Raw genomic sequence first — 22,041 nt, forward strand, 5'->3', positions numbered from 1 at the left:
TGCCTGAACCAATAAAGTTATGAAAGCGAAGAATACACACAGTAACTGATGAAGTATCCATCTATCCATTTACAACCTTTTTTTCCCATTTTCACACATGGGGATGGGATGCCGCCTCAACAGTGACAATCATCTTGAGCCAAGGTTTACACAACCGGGTGACTAGCCCTGCTGCTGCTGTTCTGACATACACCACACACGCACTCATACCTATGGCCAGTTTAGAGTGTCCAGTCCACCTACTGCATGTTATTGAAATGTAGGAGGAAACTGGCACACCTGGAGGAAACCCGCGCAGGCACTGGAAGGACATGCAGACTCCACACAGAAGGTGTGACAAGTGGGTTTTAGTTTCACTACACGCCTCTATCTTATTTAATAAAATTGTTTAAATAACACAGAGACAAATGTCATGATTCTACCTGTTTGGGAAATGCTATTTTAATGCATCTAGTTCTTATTCCTGAGTTGCCACTGGGAGCATCAACCACCATTAATTTCAGATTCCCTATATGTTCCATTGCTCTGTTCTCTCCAGGACCACTGGTAATCCCTAGACATGTTTTTTTTCCCATTAATTGGTCTTGCTTTCTAGATGTGAAGACATTTTTGCCTGTAAAGCTTAGAATAATTCAAGACAAGAAAGGCATGTAGGGGCCATCATACTGTGAAAGATGTAGCCTACCCCCAATGTGATGGGTGGGATAGCTAGGTGTGTGTGAGCATGTAATGGAGAATTAAAAGGACAGAATCACTCTTACATGCTGACTTTAGTCCCTCAAAGTACCCAGCATCATTCTAGCAGCGTATGCCACTCCCTTTGTCTTCTAATCTGCACTGGGAACACCAAGCATGTGCTTCCTCCTTCCATCCACTAAGAGAGGCGCACAGGCTCTACCTCATCATTTCTCTCATCTCCACCTGTGCAGTGACATTGTCACTATCTAGCTTTTCATGTGAACATTTAAAAGGACCTCATCAGTATTTTTTTCTGGAATATTTCATCTACTACTGATACATATTAAATTAGTATGCCTAAGTGCAAACTTAAACTTGATTCCAGTTAAAAAAAGACAAGTATATTTCAAGTGAAGGTGCTCCGAGATAAGTACTGTCCCTAATATCTTAGGCAGTGTGAAATGTTTCTGAACAGACATAAGTGCTTTATCCATGAATGGTTGCTTTGATGCATTTAATTTTAATTGCATTTTATTAGGAAGAAGAGCAACTTTAGTGACTGTCCATTTAAATCAGAGGATATTTGGCATTTTCCTTCTTGAATAAAGGATTTATTCACAATATATATATGTGGAATACACCACTTTTTTGTCAGTATAACTTAAGGACAACAGTTTGTGATTTTAACTATAGAATAACCTTTCATTTTTCTGTAGTTTTCCTGTCAGCAACCTAATTATGTATATTCCGTATATGTTTCTATGCAGAAAAGAAAAACAGTCTACATAATCTGTTATGACAACTTCCTTATTTTCACTACATTGCCAGTTTGTTTAGCTTGTTGGGTCTATCTGCCAGTACACATGCCTTGGAGATATGTACCTGTGAGCTTGGGGTGGTGCCAGTCTGTTTTACTATGGTTACAACTTGACAGACTTATGTGAAACCTGCTCTCATCAGTCTAGCTTCACTTCCACAGCAGCATAAATTTAGATAGGAACTGTAGTTCTTTCATCCGATGATTTACACATGTAACCCAGACACTGTGAAAAACAAGGTAAGTACAGAATTTTGTTATCATGAAATATATTGTGAAACTGGACTTCTAGAACTGCAAATACTGCATGCTGTAATGACTTCCTAATAAACTAGGACTTTTATATTCTATTCATACAATAATTATGCTGGGAACATTCTCTGTGTTTTATGCACAGCAGCAGTTTATATTTTCTAACTGTAGCTGCATAGAAAGAAATGTTCATTTCCCAGAACTCAGCTTTTCTATAAACATGTTTATATTTGCGAACTGACATTTATTGCAACATGAGGTATTGTTGACAGCTGGTGAGAAAGCTGTGTGAGTTATGTATGTGACACTGTATTTACTTTGAACCTATTTTCTTCTAATTGTGTAGCCTGTACATTGAATTTATGCATTCCCTTCATATCTGAGTTGAAATGCTTCTTGCTACTCTCTTCCTTCCTGAAGTGTTGTCCATTGAGAAAGGCTACCAGCTTGTGGCCCAAGCGTCTTTGTGCTTTTGATACTTTTTGTAGTTTATCTGGCAAACATCCTATGATAACTGAGATAGTGAATAGATGCAGTCCTACAAGTGTCCTGGTCAAATTTTCCACAGAGCAGTATTGAAAATGTTGTATGGGTCCTATGACATCAGCTGGGCTGCTCCATGTTAGGAGAGTGGCCTAATGGTTAAGGTGTTTGCCTTACAAACACAAAGTGCAGGGTTTGAGTCTCACAAGGGCTAATTGGCTAGACTTAAAATGACTCACAAGGGCAGTTAGTTTAGTACTGATCTATGAACCTATTAACATAAATCCATAATCGAGCTGCTGCAACAGAATATCATGCTTATCCCAGTTCATTGCAGTGATCCTAGGAAGAAGAAGACAAACCTGTCACATCAGTGCTTTTGAGAAAAAAAAGTTGTTCTTTTAATTATACCCAAGAAAAGAGTAATAAGGGATTTTCTTTCCATGACTGTTGATAGTACAATGTTTTCATTTAAACATGTTTTGTCTTACTTAATAAATACAAGGATAATGATATGATTTTAGCTTACATAAATGTAGTTTTACCAATGCCAGGATGCGAACAGTTTTCTTGACAGATTTTTCACTTACACGTAACATTAACAACTAATCATGTCCTTCTTCTCAGCTAAATTTTACTTTGAAATTAAGAAAGGTGAACCTTCATAGTTTTTGGTTTCACAATAAACAGTCTTAATATCTACATCATTGTGTCTGTTATGTATACACACGTACTGACTCAACTGTCATTTTAAGAGTGGCAAATCTTATCAGATTTAAGTATTAGAAAAAATGTTTACTTTTAATGGTGTGTACAAAGCAGAGGCCACAATGTAGCATACCCTCATCTTGCAGGTCATCTGCAGCATATGTAACACATAATACCATCCCAGGAATTCATAAACACCACTTCCATGATCGTGGCAAAGTCAACACTGTTTAGAGTGCATGTGTGATAAGAATCAATGCTAATCAGATATGCTTGTGGCCAGGCCAGTTTACACGAAGAGGAGCTTCTCATTGTGGCAGTAGCACAGACCTATGGTTAGACTGTGGCAAGCCATCCAGTGGCCACATCAAAATAGAAACAAATGAGGTAAACAATGATGGTGCATAAGGACCAGCAGTAATAGGTGTGAGTGTGTGTGCACAGGTGTATTTGACAGCAACAAATGCATGCATAGAGATCTGTAAAATGGAAAGGAAGGTATCATAGATGCTAAGGATGCAGTACAGGTTACACTATAACAAAATCCACAGATGTGGATAACAAAAACGTACTAATGTAGTTGCAGAACAAAACAACTGATGGAAAAGTAGAACAAATAAGGTGCTATGACAATGTATCAGGTATGTAGAATGTGATGTATACAGGAGAAGTGGGATATAATAATGTAGTGTAATGTAACAACTTGCACCAGACCTAAAAGCATTGCAGTGTCAAAACTGGACCTGAACTATATCATGAATGCCATTAAAATGGATATATGTTAACCTGAGAGGTGTCAATCCAGATCATGAGCCAGTATAGCCACAGTTTACTAGCAAGGTGCACCATTGCAGAAGCCAGAGTGTAAGAAGTCATAAAACACATACCTGGGAAAAGTAGTATAAGTACATGCAGATGGATGGCAAAAAAAATTGTCCTCAAGGGAAGTGAAAGAACAAAAACCTTGTTTAGTGTGGTGGAACAACTAATGGCTAAAGATTACAAAACACTGCACTAGATGTACCTTGTATAAACTCACTTTTAATAAATAGGTTAAGTGCTTTAATCCTAAATAAACAGGTTTTTAAACACTTTTTATACAAATTTAAACTGGTGTAACACGTTCCTATTAAGCTCTCAGAAGTCAGAACTCTAAATCTGAAGTAGATACACAAGGCATTGTGTTTCAATACTGAATACAGTGAATTATATTTATTCAGGCCCAGGGACTTAAAGGCATTAAGATGAAACTGTCAACTTAACATAATTGCACTCTTAATTTTTTTCCTAAGGCTGTCCATGTCATTAATTTGGACTTCCTCCAACACAAAACGAAGACTGTTTTAAAATTTAGAGAGATCTTGGAATGCTGACAAAGAGTAATATTTGTGTCCTTATGCTGAATATCATATTTATGTTTGTTAATACAAACCTTAAGTTGCCTTTTGGTTTTAGAGATGTAAAAAGCATTGCAGGTGCTGCAGAGAGCAATGCATACTAATCCTTTTGTTGTGCAGTCACTAAAGCTACTGTACCCATTAGCATTTTAAAAATGAAAATGCAAAATATTTTTATAATATTTTTAAAATGTTTCAAAGGTTTTTATTGTATTTAGTTTTGTAAAACATTTTTTAAGGGTTGGACTATCACATGATTTGTTTTGTATAAAAGGTTGGTTAAGTGGAAAGTGCACTGTATTGATTAAAGTCCATGTATTTAGTACAACAACACCTAACTTAATTATTAAAAGTGAATTCATGGAAGACATTTCTAGTGTGGTATTTTTTGATCAAAGAAAGTGAACCCAGAATGCCTACACTGAAATGTTTCATAACACTGCATTAACAATGAGCAGTGCTGCAGCAGTGAATATGTAAGGAGTCATACAACACGTGTCTGGTACATGTACATATGTAGACAGATGGCAATAATAATAATGATATAATAATAATCCTCAAAAGAAATGACTCCTACACTGAAATGTTTCATAACATTGCATTAGCAATGAGCAGTGCTGCAGCAGTGAATATGTAAGGAGTCATACAACACATGTCTGGTACATGTACATATGTAGACAGATGGCAATAATAATAATGATATAATAATAATCCTCAAAAGAAATGAGTCCTACACTGAAATGTTTCATAACACTGCATTAGCAATGAGCAGTGCTGCAGCAGTGAATATGTAAGGAGTCATACAACACATGTCTGGTAAATGTACATATGCAGACAGATGGCAATAATAATAATGATATAATAATAATAATAATAATGATCCTCAAAAGAAATGAGTCCTACACCTGAATGTTTCATAACACTGCATTATCAAGTACAGCCACTGCAGAATACAGGTCAGTCAGAGAATACATAGATCGGTGAAAAGTTGCCCATGTGCAGTGTGCAATCAGAGCTGTTATGAATATACATGCATCTCCCAGGGGATCTGAAATCCCCAGTTTTATAGCTCAGTAATAATCAGTGCATATGTTTACTGAGCCATCCAATGATTTAAAATAAAGGCAGTAACTGTATTTTATTTCAAACTGGTATAGGCAGTGAAGCTTAGCTCATTTGCATAAGCCAAAGATATTCTTTCATTTTTGCCATCTGACATGGAGTGCCATTTCTCTGCGATTATTACTGCCCATCAGTATTGCCCTCTGCCAACTGTTGCACAGTGCCTGAGAACAGAAAGAAGACTTCAGGGTATATACTTCTCGTTGTGAATGTGGAGTTTCTGCCTATGTTTTGATCACAACATATTTCAGAAATGGGAGTATAATGCAGACTTAGATGAAAAGGAGAAGGAAGCAGAGGGTATAACACAAGGTGAGCAAATATGGAATGAACAGGTTGGAGGTAAGATAGGAGGTCATATCTCCCAAATTCCTTACTCAGCAGTGCCAGACATATCCAAGAATATCTTATGTTAGAAAGTGCCGACCCATCATAGTGTACGCATTCATTACAGGGTTCTTTACTTTGAGGGAAAATGAACACAAGAAGCACGCATGATTGCAATCAATCTCGTCTATGTCACTGAAATCCTGTAGTACAGCTTATTAGCAAGGTCTGCTGTAGAAGCAGTGGTAAAAAGGTGACCAAAAAAGACATTTCTGGAGAATGAAACATATGAAGATAGGACAACAAAAATGCACCTATATGAATTTGAACCTTTGACTATAGACTGATGCATTAGCAAGTGATGCCACAGAAGAACTTATGATAAGGTGATAAGAAAGCTGACATTTTAAGGGAATGTTGGAATAGTGTAGAAGACTGAAAAATGACCATTGGTAAAGAGCATATGACAGTTGGGGTATCAAAATGCTTCCCATACCAGAGGGGCAATGTACCAGTCAGTGCCAAACTGTTATGTAGACATATCTTATGTTTAGCTGTATTTCATAAATACAAGTGAGAAGCACTTGATACACATAATTTACTATAATGTTACAAGGTAGACCTTCCTGGATGACAGGTACTCTCTAGACCACAGTATTATCACTTGGAGCCATGGAAGAATGTATAGTGAAGGGGGGGCAGAAAACACAAATTTTAAGGGAATGTTCGAACAGTGTTGAAGAATAAAAGATGACAATTGTTAAACAACATACAACTATTAGTGGAACAAAACCCTTCATTTAGTGCACTTACAATACACACATCCTTTCATGGGTACGGATCATGGAAGCTGTTACAAAGAAAGTATTTGCTTCACCTTATTACATCATTGCTTGGTGACATGCATCATTGGTCAGTTCATTTGTATGACAGTTGTCAAGAACTTAGGATGTTCGAAAGATTTTCTTCTCACTTTTGTCTATAGGGCAAGAACTGTCAATTCCCTGTAGTTACAGAACCAAGTATTGTGCAAATTATGTCTATGTGTATGAGAATTATGAGTTGCTTTATAAGCCCTTAGTATGTATCTCATATTATGTACATTTTCAATAAGATACAGATTGGAAATGGATGTTTAGGTATAAGATGAAGAAGGGAAGCATTCATTAGTACAGTATGTGGGCTAATTAGGAATGTGCTTAATGACTGCATACCTACATTTTGCTAGACAGAGCCAAACTCCATGACCCAATGTGGACAATGATGACAGAGCTTCGTGCCTGTGTCAGTCATATTCTACTAAACACTGCATTACATGAATATGAAACAGAATCATACACAGGAAAGTTGCCAGTAAAACATATTTCAAGGTAAGAGAATACAGGTTACAAGAAAAGTGATAATTACCTGGATGTCTATGAACATGTGTCTGGGACACTCATAATCCATGAGGGTAGAGTATTAGCCAGCTATACCACTGATGACCTCAGAGGAAATATGTAAATGAAATGCATTGCAGAAAAATGGAATACAGTTGTATGACGAAAACTTAATATTGCGTAAAAACATCCCAACCCCATGAGATTAGAACTGAGCACTCAGTCCATTATAAATGGATTCATTACCTAATAACAACATTGAGTGATAGAGGTCTTCACAGGGACAGTAAAACCATAACCATATTTCAACATTGCTTTGTGAAGTGCATGCGGGCTCAGCTCACTTGCATGTCTGATGGTCCTAAGGATTTTTCTTTCTTTTTGCCATAGGATGTGAACTATCATTTACCTGTGGTTTTAGATAACCAGTGACATTACTCTCTGCCAGCTGTCATGCAACAAATGACCACAGAAGGATGACTTTCCTATAAAATCCTTATCAGGTATCTATATATATATATATATATATATATATATATGTATGTATATATACAATTAAATGTTAGAATTGGGAGCAAAGGAAAGACACAATGGAGTGGAAGCAAAGAGAGGGCAGAGCACAAGGTGAGTAAATAAGGAATGAGCAGGAAGGATGTGGGATATGAGCATACTGCTCAGCTTTTCAGTTCAATAATATTGGTAAATTACAACAAGAATATTAATTATGTACTGAATGACAACCTCTGTGATTTGACAGACAGCTACAATTTTATATGATTAATTAATGGAGCCAGTTATGTTTATACGAATTAAAGATCAGAGAAGTTGAGAGGTTCAAGTGGGAGTATTTTTTGTGGGAAAGTTGTCTTATTTTTGAAGATGGAAAAGTTAGGAAAGGAAGACAGGGAAGTAAGAACTGGATAAACGGGGTGGGGAGATTGCAGGGAAGGACAGAAATGAGAGACAGGTTGTAAGTAACACAATAATGGAGAGTGAAAACAATGGCGAAGGCAACACAAAGCAAACACAGGGAACACAATGGTAAGGGGAGGATTGCTTAACATATAGAGGTGGTCACAGAAGGAAGGGGAACATTGGGTTTGGGGATATTTATTTATTTAACATTTGTTGACCGGGAAAGTTAAACTAGGACAGAGCCTATTTTCAGCAGATGCCCAGGGAGAAATGCTCCAGATGCATGTCTTTGGAATGTGGGAGAAAAACAGAGTACCTGGAGGAAACTCATGCAAATGCAGGGAGTACAAGCAGACTACACAGAAGGCACCCCAGCCAATATTTATTTATTTATTTGAATTTGTTTACCGGGATGGTCCAGCTGGGCCAGAAGTGACTATTTTCAGTGGAGTCCCGGGTAAAAAAGCTCCACATATAAGACATTTCACATACAATACATAATTTAATTTAATAAAGACATTTAGTACATATTATTGTCAGCTTATGCAATTGGTGAAAAAACAGTACATAAGTAATCATTCTCAAGATATTATACAAGCAATACAGAGTATATACATGAGAACATTCCATGTGAGTAATTTTCAGCTAGCAAAATTTATATAGGACACTTCATGCAGTTGGTGCAAAGCAGATATAGGGATTAATTGGAGATTAGGTACTTAAAGTTTTCGCACATTTAGGAGGTGTAATAGCTGAGCGATAGGCTATATGAGTCTTGTTGCAGGAAACAGCTAAGTCGGTAGATATTGTTGCAGATATAAGTGGTGGTATGATATTAAGATAAGCTGCGAGAGTCCCTGAATGTCTCACCTGGTTCAATGGTAGGTCTATAAGGGTTAGGAAGGGAAGGAAGTAGACAGGAGGGATCAATGGTAGGACAATGAGGGTTAGTAGAGGAGGGAAGTGGACAGGAAGGAGAGGCGGAGTAAGTAAAAAGACAGATGGATGTGAAAGAAGGAATCAAATTGAATTAGAGAACCTCTTGCTGTGAGGCAATAATGCTAACAGCTGCACCACTGCATCACACAGGGATAGGAGTTGGTTTTCAGAATAACAAGTCTAACATTGCACAGTCATTCTAATTCCAATAAAGAATGCCAGTAGTAACAGATGTTGTACTGTACTATAAATGTAAAATAAACAGACACATCTTTCACAACAGATGCTATGTTTATTCCACTGATCCCTGAGGTACTCTTGTCTGTCCCTATGCATCTTCCTGTTCCTTAAAATCATGTTAGGGGCTGGAGACACAAAAAAGCATTAATGACACATTTGATAGTGGCATGTTTTGGCAAGTAATGAGTTTAACTATAAGATGATATACCTACAGTTCTAACGTGGTGATCCTGCCTTAACTACAGCCTCCCATCAGTCAAAGAGGTCAGGCTTTTGATGACTTAAGTCATTAGAGTGGTGGCAACAATATTTCTGCCATGCATGGGATGTCAGCATCATTGGTGACAGCTTTGGCCAAACTGTTCTAGGGATTAGCCTTATTCTGTGACCCAGTATAGCCCTCCTATAAAAAGCCTCTGCTTGTACTCCTTAAGGATGATGTTCAGGTTAATCTTAGCTTCCTCCTCACACCATTGTTATGTTCTAAAAACCTACTCTACCCTACCCTTCTTCAGCTATGCTTGTCTGTCCTTCATAGATTTCAAGAAAAATGTCATGCAACTGGTGCCCAAACGACATGACTGTATATCCTATATGAATGAATTTATAATGTGAATATTGCTTTTTATGATATGCAATTAGCACATGACATGTTGTTGACTTATTTAAGGATTTCAGTGTACCATATCCACTTACAGCAATACTCTGGGGCTTACCAAAAATACATAAGTCTCCTACCCATCCCCAGTGAGACCAATTGTTTCAGAAGGGAATGGGTCACAGAGCCAGTTTCTATATATTTGCAGTCTTTGCTAAGCAAATATCTACCTCAAACTAAAGCTGTTTACAAAGGCAATTGAGTCTGATATCATTTGTTCATAGTAAAATAATCATTGATCTGGCTTGTCAGGGGCAATGTGTGCATGGCTGGATGTGTATGTTTTGTGTATGTGATGATGCACATTTGCAGGAGTGTGGATGACGTTTGTGTTCGAATAAAGAGTCATCCTGCCTTTTATCTGTATGCATTATACATGACATTTTTGCAGTTATAGTAGGTGCAACTTACCTGAATGGGCAAATTCAGTTGTGAATGATGGTGTGCAAGAAGCTGAAACTAGTGTCTGTGATATTTACTGGCACAACACGAGTTTTGAGTTTCTGATTATTATATTACTGCTATAATTTCACAGCATCCCTGCAGCAAATACTGCTAGATTCACTTCACAAAGAGAAGGGACATTTCATTTTTCTTACACAGGCAATTGTTTACTAAATAAGATCATAAATACACTGGGGTTTTATACAAGATAAAACCTAATATCTCTATTTGTTAAAGAAATTTATGTTTTCAAGCATTTGAAATGTTCAGAAAAAGTCTGTTGTTTTTCAGAATTGACAAGTGACTCGTGTGTGCCACACCCACTTCTTCAATAACTAATTTGGGGTGACGGTCTTTCTGAGTAAGCATTGTTTAAAACTAGCTAAATATATTAAACTGGACAATATTTTCTTTCACAGGCCAGTCAGTCATGTTTACAGTTCATCCCCAACAGATGGCTAATATGGGTGTATGCTGCCTTGCTTTCAAATGTCTGGTCACTCATGCTTAACCACTCCAGCTGAAGCTGTTGCTGTAGCTAGTCAAATCCAGCTCTGTTGTTTCAAAGGGGTAAAGCACTAAATGTGACCCAGGTGTCCTCATTTTGAAAAAAAAAGCATATGTCAACCCATCACTAGCAAATGCACTGAATCTAATAGATTCAAAAACAAACAAACAAAAAGCTGCAGAAACAACATTCACCCATCCCTGCATCCCCATGTGAAGTGACACTCCGACACCCCCAAATTATACATCCCTGCTCCAAGATCGTACAACAGTGAAGAAAAGAACAAACTCCACTGTTTGTGAAAGTTGTTTTGTTAGCTTTTCTTTGATTTGCTGGCATTTGGTAGATTTTCTGTTAATAAAGTGACAGATTCCCAGTTTGAATAGCACACTGGGCATCTGTTGGAGCTTGTGTGTGGAAGGTGAAGAAATTATGAAACTTGCTTCCTCACTTTTCCTATGGGAAGGTTGTGGGTGAGTTCTGGGAAGGGATAGCCAACTGTTCATCATATCTCCTGTGGAAACCAGGACTTGGAAGAATAATTGAACTGGGCATGTGGGACGGGTAGTCTGGGAACTGGATTTGTTCTTGGGCCCAAGAAAGGCACATTCCCATAGACCACACCTCACAGTTCAATCAGCTTACAAGTGATTCCAGTAGTTAGGAAATAGGCCAAAATCCAAACAAGCAACCTAAGGTTAGCTAACAGCAGTATGAGCTCCCAGTCTAGACTATCTCTTTTAGGGAATTTCTATCATCACGAGCAAAGAAAGGCGCTGGTCAATCCTGGCCCAGAGGGTTTAGACATTTGCATGCATAATTTCATAGAGCTTTCATAATGGTGGAAAAGGGCTTAATGGTACCATATTGCAGTAGAGTATACATACATTGATCACTTGAAAGATGACAAAAACAGCTTTGGGGAGTGTAGGAAGGAGTCTTTCTGGATATTTTAAAATAAACTTGAAATACATTATTGTTGGCAATATTCCTGTGAATTGATCATTCACCATGATGACTACTACTATGGTTATTTTGATGTTGGTGTTGGGGGTGATGACTTACTTTATATTGTTTATAGCGAACAAAATATTCCTATAGCCTACATTCCCAAATGGTCAATCATGTTTACTATACAAATTCCAACAGTGTCTGTTATGTTGCTGGGGTTTAGTTGGATGCATACTATTTCCAGTTACCACAAACACATTACTGCTGTAACTTTCTGTTTTGTGGAGGTGTAGTTTGCTCAATGTGTTCAAAAAAGTTGAAAAACATTACTAGTGAGACCTGTTTGTTATGCTATAGTGATCTGAATCTATGAAGGACTATGCAGTGCATTCTTAGTGATGCCCTGCAACAACTGTAGCTGCCCTATACTATACCATCTCAAGCTTATGTGATATTGCAGCTTAGTTCGAAGTGGTGCAGAAAGTAGAAATAAAGGCAGTATGTACATACTAGCAGTTGAAAACTGGGCACCATGGAACAGAATGAGTTGGGTATTTTGAGCTTTTCTATTTATATGTTTGCTAAACTATAACTGAGTATCAGTGGGGAGACCACGCAGTTGTTTTTGAGATTGTTTCCATAATACTGACCTGTCCAAGGACGTTAAGATATTACAGTCTTTTGATGAGATGGGGGTATTGGAATCCTTTGAATAGGATGGTAATGTTAAAATAGCAAGGATTTTGCCTGTTGCTTGATAAGTGAATAGTTTTGTCTTAGCAATATTAAGATGAATTCTCATAGCATCCATAATTGCTGTAAGTAAAAGCTGGATTACTGTTTGGCATTGACTGTGGTGATTTTATTGTGTGCAAAAAGGATTGTAATATAAACATTTTAGGCTTTTCTTTTCTGACAGTGGCAGACTCTGTCAATTACAGAGAGAGTAAAAATGAACCAAATATTGCCTGGGCTTAGTAAAAAACAATGATTGCAAGATAGTGCCATTCTGTCTAACAAATGTTACAGTATGTCTGATCTAGATAGTATTTAATAATTTAATAGCATTGAGAGAAAAGCTGTGGATATTTTGCATTATGAGAAACATCTGCTCAGCAGTTTTGAAGGCTTTAGAGATGTAAAAAGGATTGAGCCAACAATTTCACTGTGATCTAGATGGTCATGGATTAACACGTTACCTTACAGTAGGGCAGTATCTCTGCCATGATTAGACTCGAAACCATGTTGTGAATGTGCAATATGATTGCATTTGATTAGGTGATGGAGTGGTTGTGAATTAATGCATTTTTCTAAAATATTTTTGTAATGGGAAACCCAAGAGAGCTACACTGATAATTCTTTATTGCATCCAGTGTTCTTCATAGGATCGTTGGAATGGCTAGGCATTGGCAACAGAGTCTTGTGACCACTTATGTCTTGCCAGTACTCACCCTTAGACTGTGCCAGTGCCTACCTTAAACTATACTCCTTCTCTTGAGGAGGGCTAGGCTCACCAAGCTTGGGGAGAATTTGTGATTACCCATCCAATCATCCAGATCCCATTTGAAGGAAGATAATGTATCATAGAGATTGACTTGTATAAGGAATCTATTTCAGAGGTGGGGGAGGTGTTGCATGAAGAACCTGTTTCTCCATCATATTTTATGTATCTGCTGGTGTAGATTTAGATCCCTATTTAATTTGTGTGGAAAGAAGAGATCCAGTACCATTGAGTCTCTTGTGGCATGGAATAAAGGGACAGTGTTTCAAGTCTATCCTCATAGATTAGGGGTTTTTTTTGCTGGCAATCTTCTTAGATAATTGTTTGATATGATTAGTGATGTAAATCTGAAGAGATATTGTACTCAGTAATTGGCCTAATCAATGCTGACTATAAGGAACCAAAGATCTGTTTTCATATGGATGATATTCCTTTAGCAATCAGTTGGACTGTGTAAATGGGCTTCCTAACCACTGTCACCACATGATGATCAAAGGAGAGAGAGAATTATCAAACTGGGTTCAGAGGTCCCTAGCAAACTTCTCATTTGAAAGTATAATATTATCTATGCCGTATGCCAGGAGGAAGGGCAGTCAGCCAAATCTGACAATATTAAACTTCTTTGCATTTAATATGAACACATTTTAGTACACCAAGTATTTATGAATGCAAGTTCTTCCTGAAGGATTTGTGCATCCAAGTTTGCAGTTATCAAAAACGTTGTTAGCCAAAGGTCTTGGTTCTTGACCTAGAGATCAGATAAATAAAGGCTGAACACTGAGCTTTGTTAAAAAGCTTTGTACTCTATGATGAGGCACCTGCTAACTGCACTATGTATGATCTATCTTTTAGACAATTTGCTATCCATGCAAAAGTAGCTTCCTTCTGCATTAGCCAAAGGTCTTGGTTCTTGACCTGGAGATCATATAAATAAATGCTGAACAAGTGGAGGTCCCAACACTGAGCTTTGTTGAAGAGCTTTGTACTCTCTGATGAGGCACCTGCTAACTGCACTATGTATGATCTATCTTTGAGACAATTTGTTATCCATACAAAAGTAGCCTCCTTCTGCATTAGATGAACTAAAAAACAATCACAAACATAGAAGTCAACAGTCCTGAAAAGGAATAAGCCACATACAATGAAGTTAAAAAAATACATTATTTTACAGCAGTTAGCCAAGTGTTTTAAGCCTCCATGGGACTTCATCAGATTTAATGTGGAATGCTGATCAACTGCTTTATATAACTGTCAAACATCACGTGATTTCTACCATGTCACATGAGAAGCAAAGTTCATTCAAAAAGTTATTTGTGAATAACTTCCTAATATTAGAAAATAGAATTAGACAGCTAACTAAGACTATAGCTATACTGGTGAGTCAAGTATGTATGTTATGCATAAATAGCATAAAAAATTAATAATATTCTCCAAGAAATAAAAACAGTGAATATAAAAATTCTAAAATAAATAGCAATGAACCACACAGTTGTAATCAATCTTGTTAAAATACATTGTACATATAACCCTGCCAAAATGCACAAATGACACTAGATAGCCATTGCAACCACTTTATTCAACATTCAATTAACAGTATGCACTAAAAATAACTTAATTTCTATGCAAATAAAATCATGTACATTATGCCATTAGGTAGGGTTACCACCTGTCCCACTTTATGAGGGACAGTCTCTCTTTGGGCAGTTGTGTCCTGCCAAAAAAATATTAAAAATGGCAAATGTCCTGAGATTGTAGGATATAATTATTCCCTATATGTATGTAATAGTTGCATAAAACAGTTATTCTGTATCTAAAATACCTAAATGTTGTAAGAAACAGAATAAGCAACTAAAATGCTACAAGAATAAGCTTTTATTTAGGCAAAAAAGTTAAGTTTTATTCTTTGTATTGACCATGTGTATGTGTCAGCCTGTAAAATCTGATGTTTGTCCCGAAAATGTCCCACTTTGGCCATTTGAAAAGGTGGCAACCCTACCATTAGGTCAGTGTGTACTACTCACCTCTAATTTAAAACAGTAATATTAAAGCAGCAGCCCACAGTACCAAAGCCAACCTAAGTAGTGTGCTACTGCCTTCATGAAGTTATACCTTACACTACTTCACCAAGAAAAGGTGAATTGGAAGGGACCCTATCCATGACTCCTCTAAAACACCCATCAGCCTGTTCCACAAGCTGTTCTACCTTTCTTTCTCAGAACAAAATTGTATCTCAACATTCTTGCAACATCTTTTTCATTAACATAGAAATACTGAAACTGAATAGATTGATACTATTGTTATTCAAATGTACCCCATCAGGTCTAAAGATAAGGTATCCTTATCTGCCAAATCCCATTGAGATAAAACTCAAATGCTATACCCTATGATTCACAAAAATTGGACTAGCTCAATGCCTTTAAAACACCTGGCATGCCTCCAAACTAACCTAGGTATTATCTCAGACCACATGAACAAATTCTTTGGAAATCTTTGCTTGAAAAATCTTTAAATCTCTCACTGTCTGAACCAATAATCTTCTTTTTGGCATTATACCCATATCATTACTACCTAAATGAATAAACAGTAGCTTAAACATCACCTTTATGCTAACGTATTTAATTAACCTTACCAACCAACTGATGCTACCTCATACCTCTAAAACCACAACAGATCATGTCCCATTTCAATAGCTCAAGTCCTAACATGCTGCCTTGGGAAAATAATGAAGCCTGCTTTGCTGTCCAATAAACAAAGGAATGACCAATAATGACAATATTGCTGCCGTCTCAAAAATAATCAAAATAAAATACTAAACAAACCATCCAAATTCATCTAACATAAATTACACATAAATTTGAAGCCCATTCAACTACTCTCTTTATCACCTCAATAGAACTACCCTCTAACACCAAATCTCATGCCCTTCCTATCCAGAAAGAATAAGCTGAAAAATATTCTACCTTAACACCTTGACTTAATAAAGTTTGCCACGCCATCCAAATGAACTGCCCTGTTGCCACTGCCTTCATATTGCTCTTCTGGAAAACCAAACAGTCTGTTGTCAAATCACTCAGCCACAACACTGCACACTTCACTAGACACGAAAAAACTATCCTCATTCAGATACAAACCAACCTGCTGACCCTGGCTATTTGTTTTGTCTATATAGAAGCAGTAACACTGTTGGCAAACAGCTAAGTATACTAGATGGCATGTATTGCAATTGGCTACTGCCCTAAATGGAAAGTGTTTCCCTGTATCAGGGTGTATAAAAGCCCTACTACTGTCAAGATACTGACACCAATTACAGTTCAAACATGGATAGGTACCATGAGCCTTCCCTTTATGTATATTGCTCCTACTGGGCTTAGGATAACACAACATTCTTTTCAAATTCTTTTTTTTTATATACAAAACAAGGTCTAGGTCCTACTACGCCACTAACCTCAGGGTCTGTTGTCAATAGTTGCTTTCCCATAATCTTCTCAATTTCCTGATGTTACTAGAGTACGTCAGTGGTAAACAAACTTGTGTATCTTTTCTATGTGATGGCATTATCCAGAGTCCATCAGAAAAATAGGGCTTTCCATTAGTACCCCTCATGCCTTTTACTGCCTTCAATAATCCCTCCACTTCAGAAACACAGTAACCTCTCTCCTCTAATATATTTTTCAGATTGTTGGTCTCAGCCTTAAAATCCATATCAGTGGCATTTAACCTTGAGGCCTTCAAGCCCTGGCCTTTAATAATATTTTTGAAAATGTGGGGAGGGCGCATGCTTTTCCTGTGAAGATATGTATTTCTATAACATTTCTTGCAATAAGTTTTAGTTTTTAAGGCGTCCTCTGCCATTCTAATGACTGTGACATCTAAAAATTCAAATTTCTCTCTCGAACTATTCATAGTAAATTTCAAAAAAATTATGTAGTAGTGTTAATTTGCTGATAAAAATCATTCAATGATTCTTCACTACCTTCCAAAGTCATTCACAAACCACCTATAAAAAACACATCTTGTGTCTGTCCTATAATATGTTCTTCCTCCCATCTGGCAAAAATTATGCTGGCATAGCTATTGGCACATGATGCGCCCATAGCTATGCCATCTTTCTGTAAATAGAGTGAATCACCAAAAATAAAGACATAAAGCCCAGTAGGAGTAATAGACATCTACATGACCGTATTAGGGATCACTTATATAGTATTAACAACTCCATTAGTACAAATGCTTTGACTAAGCATGTTATGACTAAAGATAAAACTCATGAATTCAAGTTTATATTCTTGGAGACTATATATGTAGACAACCGAGGGGGTGACATAAAATATAAAGTAGAAACCTATGAACTCAATTGGATTATCAGGATGAGGGCGAATAAGGGCAGAGGGCTTAATGATAAGATTTGTATAAAGCCGATACTTAAGAATAGACCCCTGTCCAAGTGACACAAATATAGTATCTATCATGTATATACATTTTATATTTATATATATATATATATATATATATATATATATATATATATATATATATATATATATTAGCATTACTTTCATTTTATATATTACATACTTATAGCGTATACATCTTTATATGTACACAATTCTTTATATATATTTTTTATTTGTATACTTGTTATATATATTCTTTAAATAGATATTTTTTACGTGTAGAGAGTTTTTATATGTGATTTTACATAGGGACATGTTTTTGACTGTATTGAATTTCCATATACATAGTTTCTAACTCTTTGATATGCATCTACTTTAAGAAAGAGATACAGTGATGTCATTTATAGATTGAATGATCATATCAGGATTTTTATTGGTTGAATCCTTTTTAAAAATGAACTGATTTTAATGGAGTATTGTATGATGAAGCAGTGAAAGTGCTAACTACCAAATAAATGATTTTTGCTTCTTAATGGATTATATGGACTGATTTTTGATGCACCTGATCTGTTGTGGTTTTATTCAGCATTTTTTCTTTTTATCTTTAATTATCATTGTGATAGTGTTGTGTTTCACACAACTGTTTGGTGAACCATTCATTTCTCTTGCTTGGACTTTATTTTTGTTTCTGCATACTTTTATATAAATATAAATGTGCCTATGTCACAAGTGATAATTCAATAAAGGTGTATAAAAAAAAGGCAGCACTACCACAGAACTGAGACATCCACATAGACTCCCAAACAAGACAATGACAGCAATATAGCAAGACTGACATAAACAAGCTTTGGTTAAACTGACCCCATCACACAAGACAAAGGCAGCTACTGACATGCAGAACAGTCACACTTCAGAGCCCACAAGACAGCCATGAGGCAGACATAGGAAAGACTATGGACACACAAGACATACATGAGAAAGCCATGGAAATTACTGAGAATGAGGCAGGCAGAATAAAACCCAAAGAAATGCACAAGGCATACAAGAGAAAGCTATGGGGATAACTGAGACTGAGGCATAATTTTAAACATTGCTATAATAAATCTGGATGAAGCAAAAATACCACAAGACAAAGGAATTACATTAGGGATTTAAAATATTGGGCTTATGAACTAATAACAATGGAAGAATAAGATTTTGTAGCAGCATGCATTGTGTGATCCCACATTTTTCATGAACAGACCAAAACTACTAAGCATCTGGACATTGTGCAGCATTCTCACAGCCCCTACCAACCTCGTAACCTCTCAGCATAATTCCAAAGCTGAAAATAACCACAGAACAAAGGTGTCTATGTCCATTATGGAGAGGCAATCTGTAAGATACTCAAGGCATAGGCACAAATCCATGCCATCTTCTTGCACCTAAGGGCCATATATTGGATAAAATCAGGTTATATTGACTAGGCTTATAAGACCCCTTAAGCTGTTATCCTAGTAACCTCGTATGAACCTATGCTATTCTGTCAGAATACACTACTTTCTGCCCTGGAAAAAGTAATCCATTATTGTATCCTCAAGTCACAGTAAGTTTTACTTGTTCATTCATTCACAGATTACCTACTTGACCCAAGGTAGGGGAGTTGACAAACCAGAATCTATCCTAACACTCACTGGGCACAAGGCAGAGGAACTAATCCTGAATGGAGACCCAGCCTACTACAGGACACATGCACCTATAGGCTATTCAGAGAAGTACCAATTCATGCATGGCATGACACTGAGATATTAAAGAAACCAGAGCACCCCCTGAAAAAATGGTGAGTATTTGAAACATGGACACGGTGAGTATTTGCAAACTCTGTACAGAAACCACCTCAGCCAGGAACCAAACAAGAAAAAACTAAATGCTGAGAGACAGAAACATTTTATCTTCATTGCAATGCCATTTAGAAGCTCAAAGTTTCAAAACTTCGAGTTTTAAAACTATGAATGTTTTGAATGGAGATTGTCATACAGCATGGAACAGGATATTTGCCATTTTCTACACTGTAGTGCGATCTCGGAGTTGGCATATATATTTAGCAGGGGGTGTGGGGGTGCAGGAGTGCTTGCTCCCCTGCAACAATGTCAAAAAATGTTTTTGTTTTTATTATTTTTTTTTATTTCATTTTTGAAGTTTCAAAACTTTGATCTTCTGGTCTCAGCCATTTGAAGTTGAAAGTTTTGAAACTTTGAGCTTTAGAAGTAGATCCCTTCAGGGTTTTATCAACAATAGTAGTCAATATTCACAATTCTTTATCATAGAGAACTAGACTTTCTTTACAGCATTTGCCAAACCTTTGTATTGCAACCTGATTGTAACAATGTTTCAAGTTGATACATTACAGTACAGCAGAATTCTTTCCCATTACTAAAGCAATTTTATGCTAGAAAACTTTTCCATCTCATTACTAACCAATGGTCAGCAAGTACCTCTACCCCCCCCCCCCCACACACACACACACATTGTTAGTACTGAAGGGTCACAAATGTCAGGTTATGAGTATACTGTTACTACTACTAATGGCCATAAGCCAACAGAGGTTTTCTGAGGCCTAAGACACTGCATGCCATATCAGTAGCCTCGGTTAAGATTTGAGCAGTGAAAAAGAAGGAGGTAACTATTTCTTGTATGCTTATTTATTTGAAATGCTAATGGGGCCACAGGTAATTGCATCCATTGTGTGTCTATGTTGTCTAGCTAGAGAAAAAGAGCTTGATAAACAGAAAAGAAAAAAGCTGGTAAATCTTGCCTACAAGGCTCTACTAATGCATGCATATGTAGCTGAAAAAGTGCCTTACCCTGATCTCACTAATGCAGAACAGTGGCAGACACAGTAAATCCAGAATAGCATGCTGCTAAACAATTACACCTGTTGTTATCAACGACATAAAGTTATTGTAAATAACACAAAAGACTGCTCATAAAATAGCAAATGGCAATTTATCCAGGTACTTAGACGTATATTGACACCATTATATTTCTTGTTGGAGCAGACATTTTACTACAGTATCAAGTAATGGATGCACATTTCTAGGTTTCTCTGTTGAAACTGCACTGGTATCGTTCTGTTAATGATATACTACTGTTTGGGTGAATTTGTGCATACTGAATTGGGGAAGCAGCAAACCGCTCAAGTGTCTGTGTTCTATTATAGACTAGACTTGATCAAATGCCTCCACAACCCTCAACATGATATCAGAAAATGGACGAATTTCGTCATTTAATAAACATGGATGCCAAGGAGTGTCACAATTCCCAGTTAAAAGGATCCTAAGTGAAACCACAGGAACAAGGGATAATCTGGCTGCCATTGCCTCACTTTCACTTTTCAAAACAGTGGCTTGCATTTTTGATAATTTCTCATCCATGTGTCTGTAATGATCCTTGTAAGTGTAGGCAAATCCAGGAAGAAGTGGAAAATAAAGCGCAGATACTAATTTGTCTAACTTTGCTAAAATAATGTTTAAATAACTAAGTTGTAATGCAAGTACTGCAGTACTACAACTTATTGAAATCACTCAATAAAGCATGGAAGTATGCTTCTAGAAATCACTTACTAAAGCATGAAAGAATGTTTAAAGATCCTTAAAACTAGATTAATTCCTCAAGCAGGCTGCTGTCCTCTTTTTCACATTCCCTTCAGGTCAACCCCTGGCTTGTCAAATAAGCGCACAATAAAGTATTCATGTTTGTCAACACTGCATGAATGAGCAAGGATATGCTTGTAGGCAAGTTAAACTGTTCAACCAAATCCCCAATTGGTCAAAGAGTTTTTTTGCTATATAGGACATATATATATATATATATATATATATATATATATATATATATATATATATATATATATATATATATATATATGTTTGCATGTGAAAGCACAACATCCACCTCTTTGCCTCTGTCTACTTGTTAGGGAGCTTGAGAAAGTGTTTAAGGGTATAGACAAGTGTTTTCTGTAAGGGTGAGTTTGCTAGGTGGTCAAGAGGTGTGGCATCCAGCAGAGATTAGGCCCCAAGAGACTATGTATGTAGTCAAGAGGTAAATTATCAAGCAGTGCCTGCAGTTTTTCCGATGTAGGAGTCAAAACCATGCTGCATCTGTGGTGAAAGTTCAGAGTGTGAGTGTGAGTGTGTGTGTGTGTGTGTGTGTGTGTGTGTGTGCGTGTGTGTGTGTGTGTGTGTGTGTGTGTGTGTGTGTGTGTGTGTGTGTGTGTGTGTGTGTGTGTGCGTGTGTGTGTGTGTGTGTGTGTGTGTGTGTGTGTGTGTGTGTGTGTATCTTATTAGAAA

The 22,041-nt window shown here is 36.9% G+C and overlaps 1 protein-coding gene across 1 annotated transcript in view; it reads left to right on the top strand.

The window, feature by feature from the left end:
- The first annotated feature begins 1,516 nt into the window (after window positions 1-1,516).
- The window catches only part of LOC122813502 (UDP-N-acetylglucosamine transporter-like), a 683,641-nt gene continuing 663,116 nt past the window's right edge, over window positions 1,517-22,041 (top strand). The window contains exon 1 of the mRNA XM_044085849.1: window positions 1,517-1,735. The gene's annotated coding sequence lies outside the window, so the exon portion shown is untranslated. The remainder of the gene's footprint in view (window positions 1,736-22,041) is intronic.

Source organism: Protopterus annectens, chromosome 10.part0 (genome assembly GCF_019279795.1).
Source record: "Protopterus annectens isolate FY-2018-M chromosome 10.part0, PAN1.0, whole genome shotgun sequence".
Classification (NCBI taxonomy): Eukaryota; Metazoa; Chordata; order Ceratodontiformes; family Protopteridae; genus Protopterus; species Protopterus annectens.